This window comes from Trachypithecus francoisi, unplaced genomic scaffold (assembly GCF_009764315.1).
Source record: "Trachypithecus francoisi isolate TF-2019V2 unplaced genomic scaffold, Tfra_2.0 Lachesis_group12, whole genome shotgun sequence".
Classification (NCBI taxonomy): domain Eukaryota; kingdom Metazoa; phylum Chordata; class Mammalia; order Primates; family Cercopithecidae; genus Trachypithecus; species Trachypithecus francoisi.
This window is the reverse complement of record NW_022681457.1, coordinates 74,076,476-74,104,334: the sequence shown is the minus strand read 5'-3', so window position 1 is coordinate 74,104,334 and position 27,859 is coordinate 74,076,476. Positions and strand designations below refer to the sequence as shown.

The 27,859-nt window shown below is 44.3% G+C and overlaps 1 long non-coding RNA gene and 1 pseudogene across 1 annotated transcript in view; one reads left to right on the top strand and one right to left on the bottom strand.

Annotated features, from left to right (window-relative positions):
- Positions 1 to 18,066, bottom strand: part of LOC117093886 — a 45,199-nt gene extending 27,133 nt beyond the window's left edge. Inside the window, exons 1-2 of the long non-coding RNA XR_004441290.1 lie at positions 17,977 to 18,066; positions 9,916 to 10,075 (exon numbers count right to left, since the gene is read on the bottom strand). This is a non-coding gene — a long non-coding RNA (uncharacterized LOC117093886). The remainder of the gene's footprint in view (positions 1 to 9,915; positions 10,076 to 17,976) is intronic.
- Positions 18,067 to 23,420: 5,354 nt separating this feature from the next.
- On the top strand, positions 23,421 to 24,313 carry LOC117093885 (annotated as a pseudogene).
- The last annotated feature ends 3,546 nt before the right edge of the window (positions 24,314 to 27,859 follow it).

Here is a 27,859-nt window from a genome sequence, read left to right as displayed (position 1 = left end):
TCAGGAATACAACTACACTTTTGTTTCTTTATACCTATCATTTTATCGTCATGGGTATTTTTTAAATTCTATACAATTTCTATAAGGTAGATAGGACAGGGATACTCCCATCCTATAGACAAGAAATCAGAGGCCCAGAGATGTGACTCCAATATAACCCAGGACATTTTCTTCTGTATCAAGTTCTATATATAGGAGGAATAAAAACAATTAACATACACATATTGCTTTATTAGTTTCTAATTGACAAAACACTTTTCCTGAGATATTTCTTGATTATCCCTGCAACCCTGGAAAAAGGAAAAGTAATCCCTCATCTTATGAGACAACTGATAGTCCTAGAAACAGGAGCAGCAAGTGCAATGCTACACAACCAGAAAGAGACGAAGCCAGAACTGGAACTCAGTCCTTCCGATTGCTTCTCTCCAGTGTTTCAGCTCAAGCCCACTCCTAGGAAGAAATTCTTTCTGGTCAATGGTTTCAGAAGTTGGGAAATGGAGTTCAGCTTTTGGTTCCTGACCTTGACTGACTTTGACTAGTTGAAATGAAGTATTTTGAACTTTGAATGTGCTACTCTATAAATGGGTACCCCTCCTTTGCAACTGCTCTGAGCCCCACATAGACTCCATCATTGCCTGTGACACTTGAATGTACCTGCTTACTTCCATGCCCCACCTTCTACTAGCCTGAGAACCCTCTGAGAGCAGAGACTCTATCTTACCCATCCTGTGGCCCCAGTATCTACACAGAAAAGCCTGCCATAAATGACTTCATAGTATTATACAAGTCACTCATTTATTTAGATTTCTGTTTCCCTGTCTATAATATGAAGGAGTAGTAGGAGCAATCACTCTCTAAGGTTCTTCCAGCATTAAAGTTGTTGAATTTCTTGAGAATTATGTTTCCTCTACCTATCAAAATCTCACTCACCTTCCAGTGACAGGTCAGCTCTTACCTGCTCTCAGAGAACTTCTCTAAACCCCGACAAGTTTTTGGGGCCAAAGCAGTGACTATCTGAGCCATTTGTCAGACTTTAGACCATACCACCTCATTCTATTACCTTTTTCCTCAGTACTTGTACCTTGTTTCCACACATTGGATTGTGTAACTTATTACCACAACTGTATTGTAGCTTCAGAGCAGGAGCCATGTATTGCCCTTCTATTTTTCCCTCCCTATGTGCTAATTTCAGCCTTGGGTTCATGGACGGGAATCAGGAGAGCTGGGTCCTACTCCTAGCTTCTGCATTGACTCTCTATGTGACCTTGGACAAGCCACTAGACCCCTGACCCTCAGTTTCCTTTGGTGTAAAGTGGGACTAACACAACCTGTTTTTAAGATTATTGTGAGAATCAATTTGAATAACAAGTAAAAGCACTTTGTTAATTATAAAAATCTTACAAAGAATTGTGCAGTGTAATTGGTACTCGGGTATGGCTGTTATTGAGTACCAATTGCATTATGGTACCAAGGACTATGGAAGAATAAAAACAGCACACAAGTATTCATTTGTTCAGAAAACCTTTCCAAGCACTAAAATAGATTCCAGATAAAAATAAAGGTGAATAAGACATGGCCTCTACCCTGAAAGGCTTCACTGACTACAGGAACCTCCTAGTGAAAACAGATCTGAATTCAGTCAGAGACTTGGGCTTGAATCTCAGTTCTGTCACTTACAAGTTGTGTGACCTTGGGTCAAGTCATTTTACCTCTCTGAAACCCAGGTTCCTTACATTTATGAGAGGCGTGAACCAGGCCATCCCTTCTAGCTCTGAGAGTCTAGGATTTCATAAGCATAAGAAAATTCATGACATCTTTTTGAACTCTAGTAGATCTGGGGTAGTAGAGAAGGATACATAATTAACTTCTGAGTGGCTGCTGGCATGCATAGGAAACAGAAAAGTGCACCATGCCTTAAGTGGAAGGCACTGTCTTCAAATAACACATCTCATAAGCACCACCGGGCCCTGGACTGCCTATGTCCTTTATCGAGGCCACGAGGCAGAGGCTGTTTCAGCACCATGGATAGCTCCATGGTGCTGCCCCCATGGCCTGAAGCCTAAACAGGCCTTTCCACCACCAACCAGATGTTCCTGTTTCCTCAGCCAGCTTAAGGCTAAAACAAACCTTTTCAACCAGGGTTTATCAGAGTTTCTAAATTACATACTGGGAAGAAATTTAATTGGTTTAATTAAGAAAGTTTATTTCATGGTAATTCAGTTTTGTTATGCTGCAAGACTTAATGTGTCCTCTGGTGGGAGCGTCTGTTATAAATATTCATTGCCTCACTCAAATACCCTCTCCTGGCCCTAATTTCCCTCCCCTACCCCATAGAGTCTGAAAATGTGTCTGAAGAATATTGAGGAAAGTGAGGCCTTCCTGAGCAAGGACACCCGTCCAGGACAAGGTCAACTGAATTCAGTGTGGAAGGCATAGAAGGTTGGAGCTAAAAGGGACTTTACAGCTATAGTGTGCTGCTCCTGCATCTTACAGATAGGGAACTCGGGCTTAGAAGGGAAATGAGAAAGGGTACATAACACACTTAGTCAATGGCAGAGCTGGACATAGGAACCAAATCTGATTTCCAATCCACTGCTTTTGTCTCACAAATTCTAAATTTAAAATATTTTAATGTTAATTCTAGAGATCATCTGGTCCACTTTCTTACACACAGAAGAAAAAACTAAGGCCTGAACAGGAAGCTAACTTGTCTTAAGCCACATACAAACCCATCTACCTCCCTTCTTCTGCAGGATTCCCAAGCCCTGAGAATCATGCAACCTCTGCTGGATTACCCTCAGTGAAAAACAGTTCAGTATTACATTTGTGCACCTAATGCTGGTCATTAGGGGATGAAATTGAGATTTGGCATTACTTTTCCTTGAAGGAGTTTTCAGTCTAGTTGTGGAAAGGAGATAAAATGGAAATAAGAGACAAAAATGACAATAATGGACTGAGCTCAGTGGCTCATGTCTATAATCCCAACACTTTGGGAGGCCAATGTGGGTGGATCACTTGAGGCCAGGAATTCGAGACCAGCCTGGCAAACATGGTAAAACCCCATCTCTACTAAAAATACTAAAATTAGCTGGGTGTGCTAGTGCATATCTGTAATCCCAGCTATTCAGGAGGCTGAGACATGAGAAGCACTTGATCCCAGTAGGCAGAGATTGCAATGAGCTGAGATCACACCACTGCACTCCAGCCTGGGCAACAGAGCGAGACCCTGTCTCAAAAATTAAATAAAAATAAATGATAATAATGAACACCCTTTATGCATTGCTCAAACTACTCGCAGTTTCTCTAATGTGCCCTGATCTCTCTTGCATCTGTTCCTTTGCATATGGACACCATTCCCCAATGCAGCTGCTTTGTCAACCCCAACCCATTCTTCAAGAACCTGTAAAACCTTTCCAACCTCTCCCTTGACACACACAACCATGACTAAGTCCTTCTCTCCTGTATGCCCTGCTGTCCTCTGCCATCCTTTCTCATAGCATTTATCACGCTGAACAGTTACTCTTTTCACTTGTCTGTCTCCCCATTAGGGTAAGTTCCTTGGAACCACCAGTGCCAAGAGCATTGTCTGGCAAAGACTAGAAGTTCAGCAAATAGTAGCTAAATGGATGAGTATGAAACTGACTCAATGTGGAGTTTCAGCTCACTGGGTTATAAACCCAGAATAGTTTTATTTTTCCAATAATTGCTACCAACTGTGCTCTGTTGAACCCTCCCTTTTCCTGCTGGGTAGCAGACTGCCTTAACAAACTCAATCTGAGGCCATAACTTTTCAATCACTTTCAGTTACTAGAACAGTTTCACTGGGTTCTTTAGGATTCAATCCTATTTACTCATATTTTGTATTCTTATGTTTGATTCAAAGCTCTTCCTACCCAGCCCCTGTTATTCCCTGCCTCCTCCCCTCACTATCTCTAATCCAGTTCCGGCATCTGTTCCCACTCACCTCCTCCCTCTTCCACTGCTCTGGCATTGGGGTGTGAGGAGAGAGACAGGAGGTAGCAGACTTCTGGTGTAACAGCTCACAGTGAGACAGTCCTCTCCTAATTGTACCCTAGCTGCTGAACTGATTTATTGTCTGTGGGCTCCTTACATGTGCAGGGGAGATCCCCATAAACTCTACTGATGGGGGCCCTCTCTGACCAGCTTACTACGCACTGCCAATCCCAACTGAGATTTGCCTCATCATTGACTGACACCCACTGTCATAGTCTCACAAACCCAGTGCCCTGATGCCCCTCACTGTATGAGGTCTCTAATCTCATCCAATCTCTGTGGAGAAGAAAGTCCTTGCCCCTTTTGTCTGGCCAAACCACCACCCTTTTCTCTCCATGCTCTTCCTTTGCTATGGCATAATAAGGCCGGGTAGTTAAATGAAGAAACACAATGTCAGTCTACTTTTCCTTGGGAAAAAGTGCAATCCTTTATTTCTCCCAGGGAAATGGGATAGGAGGTAACAGCTTTTTCTCCTCTTCTAGGGAGAAGAGGTCAGAGTACGGCTGGTTTTTAAAACCAGGAGCCCCTCAACCAGTCCTGTGGGAAGGTGGGCACCATGACTCTTGGTCTCTTTAAAATGGTCTCTTTTTTTTCAAGCAGTAAACTTTAGGTGTCAATTCCTAGTTGGGGGCAGGGGGAATGATCTACTCTGCACTTCACTCCGTCCTTCACACTATTTCCTGGAATTGAAGCTAGCAGAAGAGAGGTTCTAAAAAGAGTGCTTCCTTGTGGGTAAACAGGGAAACTTCCTTAAAGCAACAGTCTGAAGTTGAACCTTAAAGATTAGAAAGAATTAGAATTGCTGAAGAAAAAAATGTGATGTCAGCATGGGTAAGGGGAAAAGAAATCATCAAGACTTTTTTCAGGAGATAGAACAGTGTTCGGTGCATAGTAGGCATTCAACAAATAAAATGAATTAAACTGCTTCACCTACAACTAGAAGTTCTTTCTTAAACAAAAAAAGCAGGGACTGGGTAGCTGGACAGACTGAATTCAGACCACCACCCTCACATTAATTTGGTATCTTCTCTAAGTCATCTGATCTCTCTGAGCCTTTCTTTCCCCAGGTTTTTAAAAAAGGATAATAAAACCATTTAGATAATTGTTATGAGCACTAACAAGGCGCATAGCACATTGTAGCTGATAAAATGCCATGTGTCCACCAAAAAGGTTTATTTTCCTCCTAGGCACATAGTTGCCTTAAGGAACCAAGAATCTGAATTCTGGTCAGTAGAATGCAGGCAGAAGTGAGGCACGCCACTTCCAGCCTTGGCCCCTAAACCTCCCATCCAATCTTCCATACTTTTCTCTTGCCCTTATCAATGAGGCTGAAAATGAAAGAATCCAGGAAGGTAAAGTTAGAAAAGACCTGTTCCCAAGAGCCACTTGGTCTACCACTGACTATGGTGGTTGAGATACAAACTTTTGTTGTTTAATCCACTGGGATTTGAAGGTTGTGTGCTCCAGCAGCAAGCACTGTACTTCAACTAATACACACATATAAAGTACTGGGTAAATACTGGCCATTATTGCTAATCCTATTTTTACATCACTCTTTAGTTCACAAGTACTTTTTATTTCTTCACATAATTGATTTCCACAGTGCCCTTGTAAATGAATATGGAGAACAGAGAATACTGCCCCATTTTATAAATGAGGAATCTGAGATCAAAACACATCAGTGAATGGAGGTGCCCTAATTACACACAAGCAAGGAAGTCACATGACCAAGACAAAAACCATTATACTTGACTGAAGGCCCCTCTTATTCTGCCTGAATCTGAACAGTTGTTCGCTGGGTCACATTACCAGATCTAGCCCCGCTGGGATCTTTCCAGTCCACAAAGCAACAGTGCCAGGTAGAAACCCAAACTTCTTAGGGTCAGTGGCAAGACACAAGAAGTTAGTAATTCCCAACAAGCCTTGAGTACGAGCAGATAGGCTGGATATCAGATACTAAAGTCAGGTGAGGTAACATCATCACCTCATGCCCTATGAGGGCATGATTCAGAAGACCACATGCCACTATGGAAAGAATGAGGGGATGTGGATTCTAGTTGTAGTTCTGCCATCATCTTGCTGAGCATCCTTGGGAAAATCGCTGTGCCTCTCTGGACTTCAATTCTGAATCAAAATCTATAGTGCAATATCAGGACTGATGGGTCAGACTTTCCCAGGAGGCCTGGGGCCCTCTTGGTTGCAGAGTGATTAGAATATCCCACCTCCAGGGGAACTCAGGGTTTCCCCTCAGAGGCCAGCTGAGAGTGGGCCAGCTCCAGTCCCCATCTTCACCCCACTCAGCTCCTCATGCTCCAAAATCCCAGGCAAAAGGCATCTGTCACCAAAACAAGTGGCCCACCATTCCAGCAGGGAGCAAAAGCTGGGAACAAATGGTGTTTTGTCTAAACAATTGTTTCGAACAGCAATTCATTTTCCAGGATGCCTTTTTTTTTTTTTAATTATGTTGGTTCCCTAATTAGGTTGAGACACAAAAATAATTTCCAATGTACAGATAACAAATGCCTCCATCTGAGGGAATCAGCTGAGCTCAAACTGCCAAACCTGGCGAATCACTACCTGCCAGGGTTGGAGGAGCCTCAGAACCAGAGACCACAATATGAGATCCTAAGAGGAGATGGTAAAAGGTCACACACAAATTAGAGACCAGAGACAATGCACTCTTGACTCTGAGTGTAATGTCTGGCCAGTAACTGTTACTAATATAAATATTATCATTATTGTCATTACTATTGTTATTATTTTAGAACCAGACAGAGCTAGGCTTGAATCCTGAGCCTCCATTTACTAGTTATATGCCCCTTTTTAAGTGTCAATTTTTTCATCTGCAAAATGGGTGAATAATTTCCGTCATCTCAGGATGATCAAATTAAAAAAAAAAAGTAAATTGTTGAGCCCTTAGTAAGCAACTTATCATTCTTAATTAACATTTTAAAATAGGCAGAAAAAGACCCAGAGGAAAAAAATAGCACTGTGGTTAAGAGCGCAGATCTAGAGCTGGATTGTAGGGGTTTGAACCCAGTTTACCATTTATTAGCTGTGTGGCCTTAGGCAAGCTACTTACCCTCTAGCGCCTCAGTTTCTTCATCTTCCAAATGTGGATAACAATGATGATTATGATAGTGATGATGGTGGTGATAATTTGTATGTCATAGGGTTGTATGAGAATAGATGCATACAGTAAGTATTATAAAAGTGCTAGCAGTTACTAATTCTAATTTTGCCTCATTCCCGCTAGGTCTTGAACTCAAGTTTCCAGCTATGAGTCCTGAGCTCCTCCTGGCCTCTGACAACAGCTGCCTAGGCCATGGGGCAGAGTGAAGAGAGAGGGGTCCCATCCACTTTCCACCAACCCTGCCTGACTTCTGTGCCAGAACTAGCTCTGCCACCTCTTGATTGTGCGACCTAAGTCCCAAGGCCTCTCTCTCAGTATCCTCGCCTCCTCTCTAAAGGGAATACAATAATTTTTGTCCTCCCACCTTCCAGGCCACAATGAGAACTTGGCGTGAAAATTCCTTGAACGCTGAGCAGGAGTGAGGTAAAATTGGAATTAATAATCACTAACACTTTTATAATACTTACTGTATACACCTGTTCTTATACAACCCTATGACATATGAATTATCACCATCGCTAGCATAATCATTATTATCATCCACATTTGGAAGATGGAGAAACCGAGGTGCTAGAGGGTAAAAAGTGCTAGTGGCTGAAAGTGGACCTAGGAGCCACATGAACCAAGAAGATGAGTGAGGACAGATAACACTACATGGCTAGCTACGAAGGTGGGCAGGAAAAGCAAAGGGCGATAACTTTAACTGAATTGATTTCACCTACAGGCCATTAACTTAATGCTTCCCACTTGGTTAGGAGCAAAGCCAAGACTGGCTGCAGCTACTTGCAGCCTATTGTCTCTGCTGCATAGATTAGAGAGAAGAGAGCAGTCACCACAGAGGAGGCCAGTCAGGGTCGGGACTAGGGTGATACGAGCAAGGTGCCTAGGGCGCAAAATTTAAGGAGGCCCCCACCCTCCAGATTGTGCAAGTGCCTCCTTGGTGCCTCACTTGCCTTACCCTAGCCCTGACCCTGAGATGAAAATAGGCCCCAGCCTTGGGATCAGGACCCCTGGTTCTGCTACTTGCCAGGCAGTTAGGGAAGTGGATTTACCTCTTCCCAAAAATAGGGGTGTTCATCCCTACATTCAAGAGTGATATGAGGACCAGGTGAGAGGTGCTGAGCTCATGCAGTAATGGCAGCCTTTAGTGCCATTACTAAATTTTTTTGTAAATTTGTACACAAATTATTTTGATGTTGATGTTGCTCTCAACATCAAGGTGGGTTGCACTCACCAACCTCCCCTTTACCCCCACTCCATAGCCCAATCTGCGTGTTCACTCCTAGTCTAGGCCCCACACCCCTGCACAGGCTGCTCTTACCTTCTCTCCAGGCCACAGGACCCTCCCCTCCTCATCTCTGGCTATCCCAGTCTTCTGCCTTTCCTTCTCTAACCACTAAGCTCCTCCTTGCACCCCTGCCCCATTAGCTCCACAGGACACACGTGAGCTGCTCTCGCCCCAGAACCATTTTCTGAGTGCTGGCCTCTGATCTCCAGCAAGAAGGGTATTATGGACTTAGTTGTGTCCCCTTAGAATTCATATGTTGAAGCTCAAATCCCCAATGTGACTTTATTTGGAAATAGGACCTTTAAGGGGCTAATTAAGGTTAAATGAGGTCATAAGTGTAGGGCCCTAATCCAATAGGACTAGTATCCGTCTAAGAAGAGGTAGAGATGCCAGGAGTGTGCACCCACAGAGAAAAATGCCCTATGGGGACACAACCAGAAGGTGCCATCTACAAACCAGGAAGAGAGGCCCTACCAGAAATCAACCCTGATGGCATCTCCATTTTGGACTTGCAGCCTCCTCAACTGTGAGAAAATTAAGTTCTGTGGTTTAAGCCTGTGGTATTCTGTTATGGCAGCCTGAGCAGACTGATAAAAAGGGCCTGTGTCACATTTCACATGTGATCTTTGATGGTCTCTTCCTTTCTCCAAGACTCTTTCTATAGCTGAGAAAAGGAGTTAGCATGGCTGGGTGGTTTTCCACCAGCAAAGTCACAGAAGCTTGAAAGAGCTGAACTGCATTGTCAGGGAAGGTATGTTCTGAAGAAGCTATGCGTGATGAGGGCAAGGGGCAGGGCCAGGTTGTGGGGGTCCTGCTAAGCCACGCAAAGGGCTGTCTCCTTTCTGAGGAGGGCAGAAAGGAGCCATTGGAGAGTTTTGAAGAAGAGAGTGATATGGTTTGTGCTGTAGAAGGGCCACTCTGGCTGCTATGTGGGATCTGGATTGGAAAGACAGGGAGGAAGGTGACATGGAAAGCCAAACATGGGGTACTGCAGGAGGAGGGACAGTGTGAATGACATCAGGAAACAGAACGGATGGGATGTGCTTGTCTGGATGGGGGACAGGGAGGTTAGGGATGCTGTGTCCCATTCTCTATTCAGGCAGTGGCTGGGTGGGCTGGACCAGGGTAGATAGGGGCCTATGGATGTGGAGGTACTTTCTACATTGTGGTGGGTTGCGGGGCGGGGTGGGGTGGGGGGGCTGTTGTCTACCCTAGCAGCAACAAAATGCTAGATACATGACAAATGCTTGAAAAATATTGGCTCAATAAATAAATATGAAGAAATGAAATGTTAAGGTTACCACCTTGGTCACACTCTTGGTCTAAAATGGAATCTCAGCTCCCGATAATAAAGCTGGCAATCCCTTTAATTACCTCTTTGACCTCTCAACAAACCATACCCCAGCAGGACCAGAACCAGAACTCAGATGCTCCTACTTAGGGACATTTGCTACGGGACTGATGCTTTCCCACTCAATACCTTATTTAATTCCTGCAACGATAGGCTGAGGGAGAGGAGATCAACCCCATTTTGAGTTGAGGAAACTGGGGCTCAGAGAGGCTCAGCAGCTGGTTCCAGGCCACCTTCCTTCACTCCATCCCATGGTTTCTTGTTTCCTTGAAGGCTATGAACTCCTCACCTTTGATAGAGAACAAGAACAAATTCCTGGAAGTCCTCTGTTGCACCATTTGGCTGGAAAATATTTCTTTAAAAAGATATCCTGTCATCTTCTCCTTTTTTCTTCATATTTCAGAGTCTTGGGCTATAGCTCTTAATCTGCTGGAAAATATAGCCTAGCCCTGTATCCTGTCACTCTGATCTGAGGCACAGCTCTCAACCACAAATTATTTCCACTTCTCATTAAGAATATTCATTCATCACATTCTATCTGGGGCCCAGTTATTCCTCCCTGAAACATAATTAGAATAAAATTAAAAATTCAGAGTGTCAGAATATTCCCTGGCCTGACCCCTTATTGTCACATGGGGAAACTGAGGCCCAGAGAGGAAAAGGGGCCAGCCCAGAGTCACATAGCCACTCCATGGACTTTAATCCCCATATCCCGACTCCCCCTCCAGCTGTCCTCCCACAGTCCTTGCATACTGTAAATGAAATCAAAAACTACATGCAGGTCACTCTTGCCAGTTTGTTGTTTTGTTTGAGATGGATTCTGTGTGGTTTTATTACTGAGTTCTGAGCTGCCCACTGGGCCCTCCCTTCACTCACTGGCTTCTAAAAGAGAAATAACCATGCAGCAGAAACACATGCTAACACGGTGGTGTAAAGACCCCATGGAATGAGAAAAGGTGAGCAGAAAGAGATTTGGGGCAGTTGAAAAAAAGGTGGGAGCCAAAGAGCAAAGAAGCAAATGAACTCCTATTTTGAATATCTACTCATCTCAGACACTGCGTTAGACAAGATGCATTCATGTTCTTGTTTAATCCCCTATGAGGAGATTATTAAGACCTCCATCTTAAAGATGAGCAGATTGAGGCTCAGGGAGATTAAAGTAACTTGTCCAAGGTAACTTGCCAGTGGGGTGGAAGGATTCAGTCTGTTTAACCCCCAGTCCAGCACTCAGTCTGTTACACCGGCTCTCTCTCATGTACAGATTATGTGCCCTTGGGTAGGTCTTTTCCCTCAGTGGCCCCATCTGGAAAATGAAACAAGTATAGCTTCATCACTGGAGAAAACCAAGAAAAAATAGAACAATAAGAGACACTATTAGAAAGAGACAAAGGGAGCACTGAGCCTCTCTGCCAACCAAAGCCATTAACAGAAAACTCTGCTGATCAGAACACAGATGGGTTTGTGCGCATATCCACTACCATCCCCACCCTACCCACCAGGTGTCCACTTTCATCTGACTCAACCTCTCCCAGGTTGCTCCTTGCCTCTTTGGAATGTCCCCTTACCAAAGGTAGGGCCTCTGATGGGTTTCCTCTTCCCTGCACTTGGCTCCCAGACTTTTGAGGCCCTCCCTCAGTGCCAGCCCAGCAACAGGCTCACACCCTCCCTTCCTGCCAGGAAGGCCAGGACAGGGAAAGGAAAGGGGCAGGGAAGCCTGGGTCCCTTCCAAAATGCCCTGTGAGCAGAGCCAAGTCATGACCATACTAGGTACTGTAATCTCACAGTCACTGAAGTATGCGTGAGGCCCTAGGCAGGTACAGAGAAAGACAAAACTGCAAACAAAGAGCATTAACCTAGTTGAGCCTCAGTTGCCTTATCTGTAAAATGGGCACAGTCTTCCTCATTTAATCCACACACAACTTATGGGGCAAGTGTAATTGTTAACCCTATGAAAGTTCAACCCAATTCATAGGAAGTGCTCAATAAACTAGAACTATTATATTACACAAAAGCACAGTCCCTGCCCTCAGAGAGCTCCCATCTTAGTGAGGAGGGTGTGCACCCAAGTAACAATGTTTGCTACCATTAGGTGAACAACTGCTCTTTTCCGGCACTCAATCTGTGGTATTTCTAACCTTCACAGAATCCTACGAGTCCTAGCATCTTCCATTTGGCCCTGAGGAAACTTAGGCCCCTGAAAACTTGCTTTGGGTCACTCAACTAGGATTCCAAATATGAATATGCCCTCTCAGCTCACTCTGTTACAAACTATAAATCAAGAATCTCTGGAGTTGACGTCCAGGCAAAAGTCTGTATTATTCCTCATTAGCTCCTTTGGAGGCCTGGTTTGGGACATTAGAAGAAATCAAGCCTGGAGGAAGTCCCAGCCAGCCAGCTGGGGGCTGGCCCAGAACTGTAGAGGCCTCTGAGGCAAGTGGGTAGCCAAGGCAGAGAGTGCCCACTTCATGGAGTTTTTAGAAGGAGCCATTGGGAAGGGCCAAGCTTCCCCACTACAGAGCCTTTGGGAGGGTCTGCCAAGACCGACAAAAAGGCTGGGACCATACCCAGGTGGCAGAGAATTAGGCCTCATGGTGACTATGAAGATGGAGAGGAAGGGATGCCCTGTCAACAAGCATCCACAGGACTATCAACTTCAACCCTTTGGGGGATACAAGGAAAATGCCTGAACCCCTGCCCTCCTGGAGCCTTCACTCCCCTCTGTGGGAAGGGCCCTAAACACAGGAGAAGGGAATAAATTATTCTTCATAACAACCCCATGATGCAAAAGTTGTCATCAATCCCAATTTTCAGATGAGGAAACAAGGCTCTGAGAGGGGAAGCAATTGCTCCAAGTCACACAGATAATGAAGCTCAGCCCCTTTAGTTTTTGCCCCTCTGAGTCACATCACTCATCCCCTCTTCGTCCAGTTTCTCTTGTTCTTATAAGACGAGAGGAAGGAACATATGGACCTTCACCATGGTGTTCCTATGGGCCGGTTGCATGAGATGCACTTCTAAAGATTTTTAAACATACTGATCCCCAGATCCTGCCCACGAAGATTCTGATTCAGATGGTTTGGACAGATCCTACAAATCTGTACTTTTAAATAAGTGCTGAAATTAATTCCAACTTTCAGTGGTGGCTAAAAGCAAGAGGACTCCCTTGAAACAGTCTTTGTTTCCTACCTCTAGCCCAAGGCCCAGTGAGTAGCATGAAAAGGTCATTTCACATAGTGTGAATTGAGAGTGAGACTTCATATCTTCCATGCACAGATTTTCTCTATAGTCTATAAGAATTAAGATTTATTTATTCTCTGGCTTACTAATTCTAAGAGACTAAGTTATATGATTCTGCAATTTTGTTTATTGGTCTGGCTAAGCAGGGGATGGTGTGGACTCTGCAGGTTCCTGCTAAAGAATAAAGAGGACAGAACAGGTCTGGGGGCGTTGAAGAAACGTCCTGCCCACTATGTATCATTTGGCCAGCCTATAGCTCAGAGGCTAGCAGAGTGTAAGTGGTCAATGAGTACTTCTTAAATGAATAATGTATTTATCAGGGTTACAAGTTTCGGAAAAGCAGCTGAAACTTGGCTGGATTTCAAGGGGAAGGAGGCCAGGCACAGTGGCTCACACCTGTAATCCCAGCACTTTGGGAGGCCAAGGCAGGAGGATCGCTTGAGCCCAGGAGTTCAAGACCAGCCTGGGCAACATAGTGAGACCCTATCTCTACAAAAAAAAAAAAAAAAGTAAATTAAAAATAAATTTAAAAGGAGAGGAATACTGAAGTATCTCCTATGACTGAGGTACAGCTGGGCCTTGGAGATGTCAGAAGCAGGGCTTCAAATACCCCAGGCCTCTCTTCACTCATCTTGACCTCTTTCTGCATATCAGCATTATTTCATCCACGGCAGAAGTGACATTCCCCCATATGGCACGAAATGAAACCACCTACACCTTCCAAGCCTCATATCCAACAACTCCCACCATCAGAAAGACCTAGGACTTTCTTCCCTTCATTCCAGTTTTTAAAATCCCAGGGAAGCCCCCTGATCAACCCAGCTGAGTTAGGGGCGCACCTCTAGCCAGGTGGACGGGATTAGTTAGTGCAGACACTGTTCCTAGAGAAGAAGGAGGAATTGTTATGAGTCAGGCAGTTACTTCTATTGGTGACTATTACCAAAAAAAAAAAAAAAAAAAAAATTAGTATTTGTATTGTATAGCATGGCACAGTCCATCTTGAATTTTCATATTCTCATTTTTGATCCTCAAAACAACCATGATTGGGGCAGTAGGAAAGAGATAGTCTTCCTTGTTTGACAGGTGAAAACACTGAGGCTCAAGAAGATTACATGGGGCATAAGGGCACACAGCTAAGTTCCAGAGCTGGGACTAGACCCCAGGTCTTCTGACTCCTACTCACGTATTTGGTGAGCAAATGAATAAATGAACAACAATGGTAACAGTTACCATTCGGTGCCGGGCCCTTTATATAAATTATCATACTTAACTCCTACAACTACCCCATAGGTATAGTTTATGGGTGAGGAATTTGAAACTCAGAGTTGTTATGTGGCTTATTCACATTTAATTCAGAAGGGGCAAAGCTAGGATTGGATGTATGATGTCTCTCATGTGAAAATCTGAGCCCTTTCTTTTGCTACATTCTGCTGAAAGGCCATAATACCAGCGTCATGTGGTTTGGGAAATGCCAGAAGGGCTCTCAGCTCAAAATCTTCTCTCTCTCATTGGCCAGCTAAAAATGTATGGCATTCCTTCCAATTAATTTTATAATTTCCTGAGCTCATATCTGCTCTTATTCAAATGCATATGTATACCAGGGCAAGGGCTAACCACTCTAAGCCAGTGGTTCTCCAGGTGTGGTCCCTGAACCAACAGCAGCAGCAACAGCACCTGGGAACTTGTTAGAAATGCACATTCTGGCCGGGCACAGTGGCTCACACCTGTAATCCTAGCACTTTGGGAGGCTGAGGTGGGTGGATCACTCGAGTTCAGAAGTTCGAGACCAGCCTGGTCAACATGATGAAACCCCATCGCTACTAAAAATACAAAAATTAGCCAGGCGTGGTGGCGCATGCCTGTAATCCCAGCTACTTGGGAGGCTGAGGCACAAGAATCACTTGAACTTGGAGGCAGAAGTTGCAGTGAGCCAAGATTGCATCACTGCACTCCAACGTGGGTGACAGAGTAAGACTCTGTCTCAAAAGAAAGGAAAAAAAAAAAAGAAGTGCACATTCTATCACATTCTGTGGCTATGATGCAAAAGTCAAAAAATAACCGATGCTGGCATGATTGCAGAGTAAGGAAACACTTATACACTGCTGATGGGAATGTAAATTAGTTCAGCCATTGTGGAAAATAGTCTAGAGACTTCTCAAAGAACTTAAAATAGAACTACCCTTCAACCCGGCAATTTCATTATTGGATATATACCCAAAGGAATAGAATCATTCTACCGTAAAGACACATGCGTGCATATGTTCATTGCACCACTATTCACAGCATCAAAGATATGGAATCAACCTAGATGCCCATCAATAGGATAAGCAAAATGTAGTACATATATATCATAGAATACTATGTAGCTATTTTTTGAAAAATGAGATCATGGCCTTTGCAGCAACATGGATGGAGCTGGAGGCCATTACCCTAAGAGAATTAATGCAAGAACAGAAAACCAAGTACCGCATGTTCTCACTTATAAGTGGGAGCTAAACATTGAGTACACATGGACACAAGGAAGGGAACAACAGGCACTGGGACCTACTTGAGAGTGAAGGGTAGGAGGAGGGTAAGGATTGAAAAACTATTGGGTATTATGCTGATTACCTGGGTGACAAAATTATCAGCACACCAAACCCTCACAACGTGCAGTTTACCCATGTAACAGATCTGTACATATACACCTTGAAATTAAAATAAAAGGGAAAGAGAAAAAAAGAAATGCACATTCTAGGGCTCCACCCAAGGTCTACTGTTGTAAACTGAATTATGTCCTCCCACCCAAATTCACATGTTCAAGTTCTAACCCCAAATACCTCAGATTGTAACTGTATTTAGAGATAGGGTCTTTAAAAAAATAAAGTAAAATGAGGTCATTGAGGTGGGTCCTAATCCAATATGACTGCTGTCCCTATGAGAAGAGGAGACTGGGACATAGACACACACAGAGGGAAGACACAGGGAGAAGACAGCCATCTACAAGCCAAGGAGAGAGGCCTCAGGAGAAATCAACCCTTTTGACAGCTCAATCACAGACTTCTAGTCTTCAGAAATGTAAGGAAATATATTTCTGTGGTTTAAGCCACCCAGTCTGTGGCACTTTGTTATAGAAGCTCTGGGGAACTAATACACTTAACTGAATTAGAAATTCTGGGGCCTAGCAGTTTGTGTTGAAAACAAACCCTCTGGGTCGTTCTGATGCACACTAGAGTGAGAAACACCACTCTAAGCCATTATCAGTCATTTCTACCTCTTTGTTGCTGGGAAGTGTAAATGTAAGCCTGGGCCTGGCTTCGGCTATTGTTCTAGCTTGGTGGGGACAGTCCACCTAGGAGAAGGAAGTCATATGCAAAGAGAAGCAAAGATTAAATATATATACAGAGAGAGAGAGAAGTGAGATGAGAGTGTTCAAGGCCATCAAAAGCCACTCTGGGATGACCCTGGCCAGCTTACTCCAAAAATTTGTTGTTGTTGTTGTTGTTGTTGTTGTTGTTGTTGTTGTTGTTGAGACGGAGTCTTGCTCCATCACCCAGGCTGGAGTGCAGTGGCCGGATCTCAGCTCACTGCAAGATCCGCCTCCCGGGTTTACGCCATTCTCCTGCCTCAGCCTCCCGAGTAGCTGGGACTACAGGCGCCCGCCACCTCGCCTGGCTAGTTTTTTGTATTTTTTTAGTAGAGGCGGGGTTTCACTGTGTTAGCCAGGATGGTCTCGATCTCCTGACCTCATGATCCGCCCGTCTCGGCCTCCCAAAGTGCTGGGATTACAGGCTTGAGCCACCGCGCCCGGCCCTACTCCAAAATTTTGATACAAAGTCATCTTTATCAGTTTTATGTCCATAAATAGAGTGTAAGCTCTCAATAGATAAGGCCTGGGAATTTTTTCCTTTTGTATGCTCCACAGCCCTGAGCACTAGATTCATGGAATAACAGTTGTCTTCTAAGTAGCTTGCCCAGTGAACTCTCTGAGAGTCACCCTCCTTTCCATCCCTATGGCCACGTCTGAGTGCTGGCCTCATCAACTCTTGCCTAGATCCTTGTAACAGCCCTTAGCTGGTTATCCAACCTCTCTTCCTCACCCTCCCACATCTACCTTGCAGCTGGAGTAAGCCGGTTAATCCTCTGGCACTTCCTGACCACATCACTTTCCTGATGAACACCCTTCAGTGGCCCCCCACTGCCCTTAGAGTCAAGCTCAAACTCATTGCTCAGAATCGGAGTCCTCACGTTTAGACTGCTGCTTCTCTGGGCTAGTGCATCTCTTAGTCCCAGAACCTGGGGCAGGAGACTGGCTAGCTAGTCACCAAATCCATTTCACTTTCCTTCTGGGAACACATCTAAACTCTAGTCTGTAGACTGCCTTGCAGATGTCCATGTGTTAAGTTCTAGCCAGTGAAATGTAAGAGGAAATTATGAGCATCACTTCTAAGCTTGGCCCACAAAAACTTCTTGCATCATCCTGTATGTTCTCTTTCCCCATTTGTGGGCTGGATGTCAGTGCCCAATGTGACCTTGGAAGCCACATGGACAATGGCAGAGCCTCCGTTAGCCCATGTTACTGAATAATGGTGAGGTGCAGAGTACCCTTCCTCCTCCACTGCCACTGATTGAACTTTATGCGAGCAAGAAATTAACATCTATTACACTAAGCTATTGACCTTTTGGAGTTTTAGCTGTTACAGCAGCTGGTGTTAAGTAGAAACCAAGGTCTTGGTTATTCCCGACTCCTTCAGGGACTTCAAAAGAGCTTTGCTATGTCTCTCTGTTCCCTCTGCTTTATCCTCCTGTCCAATATCAACCACCCTTTAAGTCCAGCTCCAATCTCTCCTCTTCACAGACACCCCACACTACAGGCTAAAATAGACCCCTCCTCTCTCTGCCCTGTGATATAGTTAGCATTTACTGAGTGTTGACCATGTGCTAGGCTCTGTAGTGAGCTACCACAATCATTACCTCTTCTAATCCTGGCTACTAGATGAAGTAGATGCCTCTATTCTTCCCAGTTTAAAGATGAAACGCAGAGGATTAGGTCATTTGCCCAAGTTCACACAGCTAGTAAGTGGCCAAGTTAGGATTTCACCTCGGGAAGACTGGTTCCAGAGGCCCCACCCTTAATTGTGACATGACACTGCCTCTACATGCCACCATTAATGTTCTCATACCCTCCAAGAATTTCTCCTATGGTGGGATTTTTCAATGCAAATTAAATACAATATGATCCTTTAATTAAAGAGCACAATTTATACTGAGCAGATCACAGTTAGTTATAACACAGTGGAGGGGAGGAATCTGCTGCAGGGGAACTAGAAAAGGAGATGGTAGGCGCTGAAGAAGGCATGTCCTGATGTCTTTAGGATGCCTCCTTAGAGGAACTTGATACTTTGTTACTTCAGCAGAGGATAGTCAAGGTGATTGGAGGTCTGAGCTAGTGATAGTGCTGGGTGACAGGAGAAAAAAGGCTGTTCCTCTTGAACAAAATCGTGAGGAAGTCTAAAACTGATTTGCTCTGTGATGTTCATCTTTTACAGCCATACACTTATAGCTATAAAAGCACCTTTATTATTGACATTTCTGAAGGAAAAATAACATTTTTATGGTGAGTCTGACACTCTCAAACCCCTAACCTCATTTTCCCCATTGAAGCAATTGTCTCTATAATTCAGTTTTTTATAATACAAGATTTCTTAAGAATGCAAACTCCACATCCTAAGAGAGCATAGCACACAACTGGTGTCCTTCAGGATGTCCGTCTCTCCCTTATTGAGCTCCTCAAGGGTGAACTTAGCTCAGCTCCATAGCTGGGGCCTTGGAAACCCGTACAGAGACCAGTCCAGAGCCTGGCACGGAGCAGGTGCCCAAGGGCTGATTGCTAGGTGCTCCCTCTGCCACCACCCACCATCCCTCCTGAGAACCCACCCTTTATTTCTCTTCTCTGTCATGTCCTTTGGTAAATGTAACATCTCCAGCTGGTTTAACCTCCCCTGATCTCTCTCTTGAAAACAGCCTGACTCATTGCATACCAGCATTGCCCAGAGCCCTTATTCATGTGAAATCAACACACACCATCTTATGTTGCCACCACTACCATTACAAACCTCTTAGCAGCCCAGAGAGAACTGAGTTCAAATCCCACCTCTCCTTGCCACCAAGGAGCCTAGGTGACAAGCCCTGGATCACACAGGTCCCACAGATGCTACCAGCTCCTTCTGCTTTCATACACAATTAATTTAGCAGACCCCAGAGGCTCCTTCAAGGCAGGAAATAGTACCCTGAGGGGAGGGCAGGTGACTCTCATGGTGGCCAAGGGTTTGAATAGGCCAGCTAAGTCTACAAACTTAGACTCTGTGAACTAGACCTGCTCTTTGCCTCAATTTATCTCTAAAAGACCAAGACCACATTAGCCATGGGATGGTGACACTTTTGCTCTGGTGACACCACTGACAGTCCTGCACCAAGAGCTGGAAGCACTGGGCATTACCTTCTATTCACATAGTCAGCAGCTGTGTGACTTTGACTTCCCCTCTCTGAGCCTCCATTTCCTCACCTGTCTTTCTCCAGGGATGCTAACACCTGCCTTGCACAGTTATGCAAGGATCCCAAGACCTATTGGGCATAAAGTACCTAACACAAGACCTGGTCCACACAGGTGTGCTCAGTAAGTGGAAACTATTTGAAGATGATGATGATGGTGGTGATGATGATGATAATGATGATGATGATGATGATGAAAATCTCTTCTCAGCAGAGTGAGACCAAGGCCTCAGCGAGATTTGAGGCCCACCTGAATAAGCATTGAGCATGTTTATCCTGATGGGTCAGGGGACACTTATCAGAAACCAGGGTGAACCCAGGTGCTACTGAAGGTTATTAGGCCCAAACCTGCCCTGCCTTCACCTTCTTCAAGTCCTTGAGTGAAGAAAGTAACCAGGACAATAATTAGAAAACAGAAGGTTAAGTGACACTGATTTTTAACAGAGGCTTTGGCCCCAAACTCAGTGCTGAAAATTGAGCTGGCCTATGGGGAAGGCTCCTTACCTGGATGAAGTGAACCCCTGTGGTCAGAAACTAAGCAGGCCCCCAGCTGATTAGTTCAGTCCATGACCAAATGGAAGTCCCAAACATTGGCAACACAGCCCCTCTGCACCTGGATAAACAGAGAAGGAGACCAAGGGTGAAGGAGAGAGGCTGACCAGTGTCTTAAGAAGAACAGGAATGGAGCCTAGACTGCAGCGGGGGAGAAAGAAAGGCCACAGCCATGGGCTGACCTTGGTCACCTCTGAAGTCTCCAGAAGCCCCTGGCCCAGAAAAGATCCCTCAGAACACCTCTTCTCTGAAGGACAATAGAGGGGCCCCCAGATTCCCCCAGGGCCTCTGGATGGGCCCAGTCCTCTGCAGCTGGCATGGGAGCTGCAGCACATGCTGCAGGCCCTGAGCCCTCCCACTTCATTTCTTGCTGTCCCTGTGTCTCTGCTCCAGCCAGGCCAGCCCCTTGCTGGCTAGGGCAGGCAGCAAGAGCTGGCTCTAAGGATGCACACAGACACTGTGCCTTAAGATCCAACCCAAATCCTTCAGTCTTGTGTTTCAGGCCCAGGTCTCTCCTTCCTACAGCACCAGGCACAGTGCGCCTCCATTCCACTCAATCCACACCCCCATCTTCCCATGCTCATTCCAAGCTCTGTTGCCTCCGAGAAGCCCGCCTTGCCTTCCCCAGTCCCCTCCCTCTTCTGAGCCCTCACCATTCTTACTCTCTGATCTCTCATTTGATAAATCAGCTGTAAAATCTTTTATCAGAGACCACCTTGTATTGCTCTATCTTTACACAGGGTCCTGATTCCCCAGCTCTAGAGAAAGCCCCTTGAGCTCTTAATCTGGCCAAGCCACAGTTTCCTCATATGTAAAACAGAGACATTGATAAGTAGATTTTTAGCACCCACTCTATTCCAGGCCCAATTTTAGGGGTTGTGGGGAATACAAGAAGGAAAATGCACAGTCTCTCATCTCAAGGAGCTACTGGACACTCATAACAAGAACTGAAGGTGGTGTGCAGTAGAGGGACAAAGCAGGGACAAGCCTTGTGTGGTGAGGGTTTGGGGGAGGGAAAGATGTGGGCAGCTTCTTGAAAGAGGTAGTATTTGAGCTGTCATTAGAGATAATTGGTCTCCAACAGGCCCATGTAGGATAGAGAGGGGATTCAAGGTAGAAAGATATCATGAGCAAGAACATGGAAGGAGAAAATTTCAGGGCCTGTTTAGTAAAGTAGATATTTTCATTTGCCTGGAATATATGGTACCAGTAGGCTGTAGAGGAAATACCACCAAGTCATTTCAGCCTTTGGAGTAAAGCACCTTGAATGGAAGGATGATAAACTTGCTCCTATTCTGTTGAGGGAAAGTTTTTGAAGAAGACCAAGGATAACGTGACCAAAATACCTTCATAGAAACATTAATCTGGCAGGGCGAGAAGAATGGATTAAAATGGGAAGAAACTGGGGCACAAATAAGTCACAATGAAATGCCATTTCACATTCACTAGATGGACCAAAATTAGGATGTCTAATAACACCAAGTGTTAGGGGAGATATGGAGCAGTGGAAATTCTCAGACACTGAGGGTGGGAGTATTAATTACTATAGCCATTTTGGAAAACGATTTGGCATTATCTTATATAACCAAACATTTGCATATGTTCTCTGCGACCCTATAGCCCAGCAATTTCACCCCTAGACCAGTATTCTCCAGAGCAGCAATTCTCCAATTGTGGTCCAAGGACTTGAGACTTTTTCAGGGGATCCATGAGGTCAAAACTATTTTCATAATATATTTGAAAAGTATTATTTGACTTTTTATTCTTGTCTCACGGGTGTACAGTATTTTTCAGAGGATGCATGATGGATGATATTGCAACAGATTGACCATGGATGCAGATACAAGAATTCAGCTGTCTTCTGTTAAGCCAGACATGAAAGAAGTTTGCAAACATCAACAATGTCCCTCTTCTCCATTTATTTTGTCTCAGAAAATAGTTATTTTTCATTTAAAGTGTGTGATTTATGTTAACATATAATGAGTTTCTTATCATCATTTTAAAATGAATTAATAAATACATTTTTCTCAGTTTTAATTTCTAACATAGTGAATATCTTTAGATATAACTCACATAAACAAAAGCTCTTTGGGATCCTGAGACTAAAATGTTCGATAACCACTGCCCCACACAAACTCCTGCACATTCTTCTGAGGCTGTGAACAACGAGGCCTGTAACAGTACTGTCTTAGCTAAATATTTGTAGTGGCAAAAACTGAACACAACTCAAATGTCCACAGACAGGAGAATGGACAAAATAAATTGTATATTTATTTTGGTATATTATACAGAATTGAATATTATAATATTATATTACACAGCACTGAAAATAAATGAACTACAGCTTTAAAAAAAAATAGATAAATCTTAGAAAAATACATTGATAAAAACAAGACAGGTCCAGAAGACAACAAACATTATATCGTTTTTACAAAGTTCAAAAACAAACTAAGCTAAATATGTATACTTAAGAATACATACGGCAGGGCGCGGTGGCTCAAGCCTGTAATCCCAGCACTTTGGGAGGCCGAGACGGGCGGATCACGAGGTCAGGAGATCGAGACCATCTTGGCTAACACAGTGAAACCCCGTCTCTACTAAAAAAATACAAAAAACTAGCCGGGCGAGGTGGCGGGCGCCTGTAGTCCCAGCTACTCGGGAGGCTGAGACAGGAGAATGGTGTGAATCCGGGAGGCGGAGCTTGCAGTGAGCGGGGATCGCGCCACTGCACTCCAGCCTGGGCGACAGAGCAAGACTCCGTCTCAAAAAAAAAAAAAAAAAAAAAAATACATACATATGTGATAAAGCTTTCTTTAAACAAGAAAATAATAAATAACACAATTCACCCTCTTGGGTGCAATCTGAGGATTAAGTTAAAGGAGGAGCACATACCTGTTGTTGATAATGTTCCAATTCTTAAATTGAGTTGTGACTGATAGGCAGCCATTTTACTATTATGCTTCATAATTACATAAATAATACATATACTCTTTTGTATGTACCTAATATGATCTTGAAAAGATAACCCTAGCACCCAGACTGTGGCCTCTAAATACCATTTCCCACTAAACAAACGCAAAGGCTCCTTGGAGAGGAGGATTGCAGTTCTGGGACAGGAAATGTACAAAATGGTACATCTTGTCATTCTAGAAAGCAGGGAAGCTAGCAGAGACTACTGGGATAACAATCAAAAGGGCTCGGAAGCCAAGTTGAAGAGATTTCCATTAGCCAAAAACGGGATAATGTGAGCGTCGATAAGGATAAAAACTGAGCTTCTCCTCCGAGAAAACAAAAAATGGCGGATGACGGCTGGTGCAGCCAGGCGGGGGCCGGGAGGCCCTGGGGACCCTGGGATGGGGAAACGCAGTGGCTTCCGTGGAGGTTTCCGCAGTGGCATCTGGGGGGACTGGGGTCGCGGCCATAGACCCGGCCTGGGCTGAGGCCGCGGAGCTTGCGGAGGCAAGGCCAAGGATAAGGAGTGGATGCCTGTCACCAAGCTGGGCCGCTTGGTCAAGGACATGAAGATCAAGTCCCTGGAGGAGATCTATCTCGTCTCCCTGCCCACTGAGGAATCCGAGATCATTGACTTTTTCCTGGGGGCCTCTATCAAGGACGAGGTTTTTGCAGAAGCAGACCCGTGCTGGCCAGCGCACCAGGTTCAAGGCGTTTGTTGCTATTGGGGACTACAATGGCCAAGTCAGTCTGGGTGTTAAGTGCTCCCAGGAGGTGGCCACTGCCATCCGTGGGGCCATCAAACTGGCCAAGCTCTCCATTGTCCCCGTGCGCAGAGGCTACTGGGGGAACAAGATCAGCAAGCCCCACACCGTCCCTTGCAAGGTGACAGGCCGCTGCGGCTCTGTGCTGGTGTGCCTCATCCCTGCACCCAGGGGCACTGGCATCATCTCGGCACCTGTGCCCAGGAAGCTGCTCATGATGGCGGGTATCGATGACTGCTACACCTCAGCCCGGGGCTGCACTGCTACCCTGGGCAACTTCGCCAAGGCCACCTTTGATGCCATCTCTAAGACCTACAGCTACCTGATCCCCGATCTCTGGAAGGAGACTGTATTCACCAAGTCTCCCTGTCAGGAATTCACCGACCACCACATCAAGACCCATGCCAGAGTCTCGGTGCAGCGGACCCAGGCTCCAGCTGTGGCTACAACATGGGGTTTTTATATAAGAAAAATAAAGTGAATTAAGACTGAAAAAAAAGGATAAAAACTGAAATGGATTGAAACATATCTCATGTATTTAAACCCATATGAACTCATTATGAGTTCATAATGATACAAAGTAATCTCACTGGTTACCTTTGAATAATGCTAGAGAACAATTCATTATTTTAAAAGCAGAAAACAAATGGGGAGAATCAAGCATTTACCCTGCCTTTCTTGAATGAACAGTACCTCAGGGTAACCAAGTAGTTTATGAAAGGATGTTACCCTTTATAAAAGTCCAGCTAACATACAAAAAATGATAAACTATTACGGCTAGGTGCAGTGGCTCACACCTGTAATCCCAGCACTTGGGGAGGCCAAGGTGGGCAGATCACTTAAGCCCAGGACTTCAAGACCAGCTTGGGCAACATGGGGAAACCTCGTCTCTACAAAAAATACAAAAAACTAGCTTGCTGTGGTGGTGCATGCCTGTAATCCCAGCTACTCGGGAGATTGAGGTAGGAGGATCATGTGAGCTGGGAAGTCGAGGCTGCAGCGAGCCGTGATCATACCACTGTATTGGAGCAAGACTTTGTCCAAAAGAAGAAAAAGAGAAAGAAAGAAAGAAAGAAAGAAAGAAAGAAAGAAAGAAAGAAAGAAAGAAAGAAAGAAAGAAAGAAAGAAAGAGAGAAAGAAAGAAAGAAAGAAGGGAGGGAGGAAGAAAGAGAGAGAGAAGAAAAAGAAGGAAGGAAGGAAGACAGAAAGAAAGAAAGAAAGAAAGAAAGAAAGAAAGAGAGATATTATTCATATGCAAATTCTGAAGAAATAATGGATCTAGTCAATAATCATCAACGGCTGCTAATAACAAAAAGAGAGGTGACAATGGCAGTTTGTGCTCCTTGGTAAAAGTTTACAGCACCACCTCCGAGGCATTCTTGTCAAAAATCAAATCTGAATCTGATGAGACCTCTAGATACAACTAGTGATATATAGGAAACTCAGGGAACAGATGAACATATTAAATACCACCATGGGACTCATTCAGCAAAATCCAAATGTTGAAAACGGATAAACAACCCAGTTTCTTCAACAAATACAGAGCTGAGGAAAAATAAGAACAGGGATGAGCGTATACATTAAAAATGAATAAAGACACTATGAGCCAATTGCAACATATGAAATTATTGGGATCCTGAATCAAACAAATTGTAAAACAATAAAATTTTAAGTTAACCTAGGAAGTTTAAATACTATACATTTTATAATATTAGGGAATATTTGTTATGTTTAGGTATGGTGATGACATTATAATTATATATTTTAATGCATCATTATATTGATAGATGTGATGATATGCTGCTTGGATTTTGTTTCAAAACAACCTGGAGGCAGGATTAGGATGAGAATAGTCAGCAGCAGCAGGTGAAACAAGATGGGCCACGGGCTGATAACTGTTGAAACTCACTGACAGGTACATTGGGTTCATCAGGTTATTCTCTCTGTTGTTGTATAAGTTTGAATTTTCCATAATAAAACATTTTTTAGAGAGCAGAGACAAAATAAAAATATTTCCAAACAACAACAAAAGAGAGATAATGAAGAAGTTGCAATTGTTCAGATGGAGGCCAGTGATGCCATGAAGACAGAGTAGAAGCAGCCTGGAAATGCTGACTCTGAGATGCCACACACCATTGTTTAAACATCCAACCAGAAATCAGTGTGTCTTGGAAAGATCATCTCTGGGTCACTAAAGAAAAACATCAAAACTAAACAAACAAACAAGTTCCAACACTGCCATGGAGATCCTGTCCTTAATGCTTTTTATCCTGGAAAGTGGTTGTTTATCTCTCCCTTGTGTTTCCTGTCCATAAGCCAGATCTGCTTCTGTGACAAACAGTTTCTCCAGTCCCTTGGTGACTCAAATGTGATGCAGCAGTCGATACCTTGGAAACCATTGGAAAAGGGAGGAGACCCTGATGGGGATCCCAGAATGCTTCTCAGATTAAATGACTTCTCCTGCCAGAGAGAACCTGATGCCTACAGAGCTGAGGTCACTCACTAGTGCCCAGTCGAGCCACCTGAGAAATCAGAGAATGGAGAGTCAGTCAGAGGACCCTGGAGCTGAGCCCAACCTTGCACTACCTGGGCAAGTGACCCTAGAAAGCCTTTGATTCCTCATTTGTAAGGTGGGCACACATGTATCACACAGCAACACGCAAGCACACATGGCATGTAAACTGCTGAGCACGTTACAATTCCTGAATGGTGGTTATTTATTATTTAGACAATTCAAGCCTGGTGCCTCCTACCCAAGGCCATTCTACTGTGTCATCACCAACAACAGACATGACTTGAGCATCTACTCAATACCAAGTATGAGTCTTCTCTGCTTTCTTTCCTGGTCTTCTGTGAGACACTATCAGTCTTCTCCTTGCTAATGAATCCTGCCCCAAAATAGCTTGGGAACTGAGTCTCCACTACCTGAAGAGGTGCCAGAACGACCACAGACCATGGCCTCTGCCTTATATTGGGCTTCCTAGAGACAGATGCTGAAACTAAGAGTTGTGTGCCGAAGGCTCATTGGAGAGTGCTCTTTGGAGTCGCACTTGCAGCTGGGCATGGGGCCAAGCTGACCCATTATGAATTGCAACCATCTCAGTCTATCCCCTGTGGAACTTTGGAGCTAGGGTGGCCCCTCAGACTTGTCTCAATTTGGGGAAAGAAGTCTGGGCTTTTATATTCCTGCCTCAGCCAATCATGCTCACAGCAACCCCTGAAGGGAAGAGTATGCTAGAGTGAGGCAGTTCCCATAGCCAATGGCAATTTCCAGTGAGCTGCCGCAGGACTAGCCAGCAACCAAAATCCCAGCAGGTGGGGGGTGCTCTGTCAACCCTGGAGAGGGGATCTAGACAGAAACACCATAGTATCCACTACAGCCTCAGAGAGACCTGAGTTTCAAACTTGCTTCTGTCACTTACAGCTTTGTCACCTTTGTGGAGATCTGCTGCTTACTGGATATTGGGAGTCTTAAATTAAAAAGACTGGATAAAATTGTCTAGATAAAAATGAATTGGATAAAAATTGAACTTTAAGGCTTATCTGCTTGCCTTCTCTATACTCTCTCCCCTTAAAATGACAGGAAAAGAGAAGATACAAACCCATGAGGACAGGAAGAAAGGAAGAGGAGAGATGAGAGAGTTCAACAAATTTCTATAAGATTAAAGGGAGATGGAGGTGTGAGTGGTAGAAGCCACAACACAACCTAAGCTTTCATGATCCACCAACACTAGTTGAGCATTCTCAGGAGAGCCACACTTGCCATTCTCTCTACAAACATTATGGGCTAGAAACCTGCCAGGTAGGCTGTTCCTTCGAATGCCCAAATACATCTCTTCCAGTTAATCTGTCTGCTGTCCCAGAAACAATTGCTTATTCCCAAACTTGTTTATGCCAGTGGTACTTGCTTTTGTAATTATGTGATTCCATTAAATATTAATAAACCAATAAAATATGCTTGTAAAAAGGGAGTTGTTTTATGAAAACTATGTTGAATGCTTTGAAAGACTCAAAGAAAGCAGATTGCCATTTAAAAA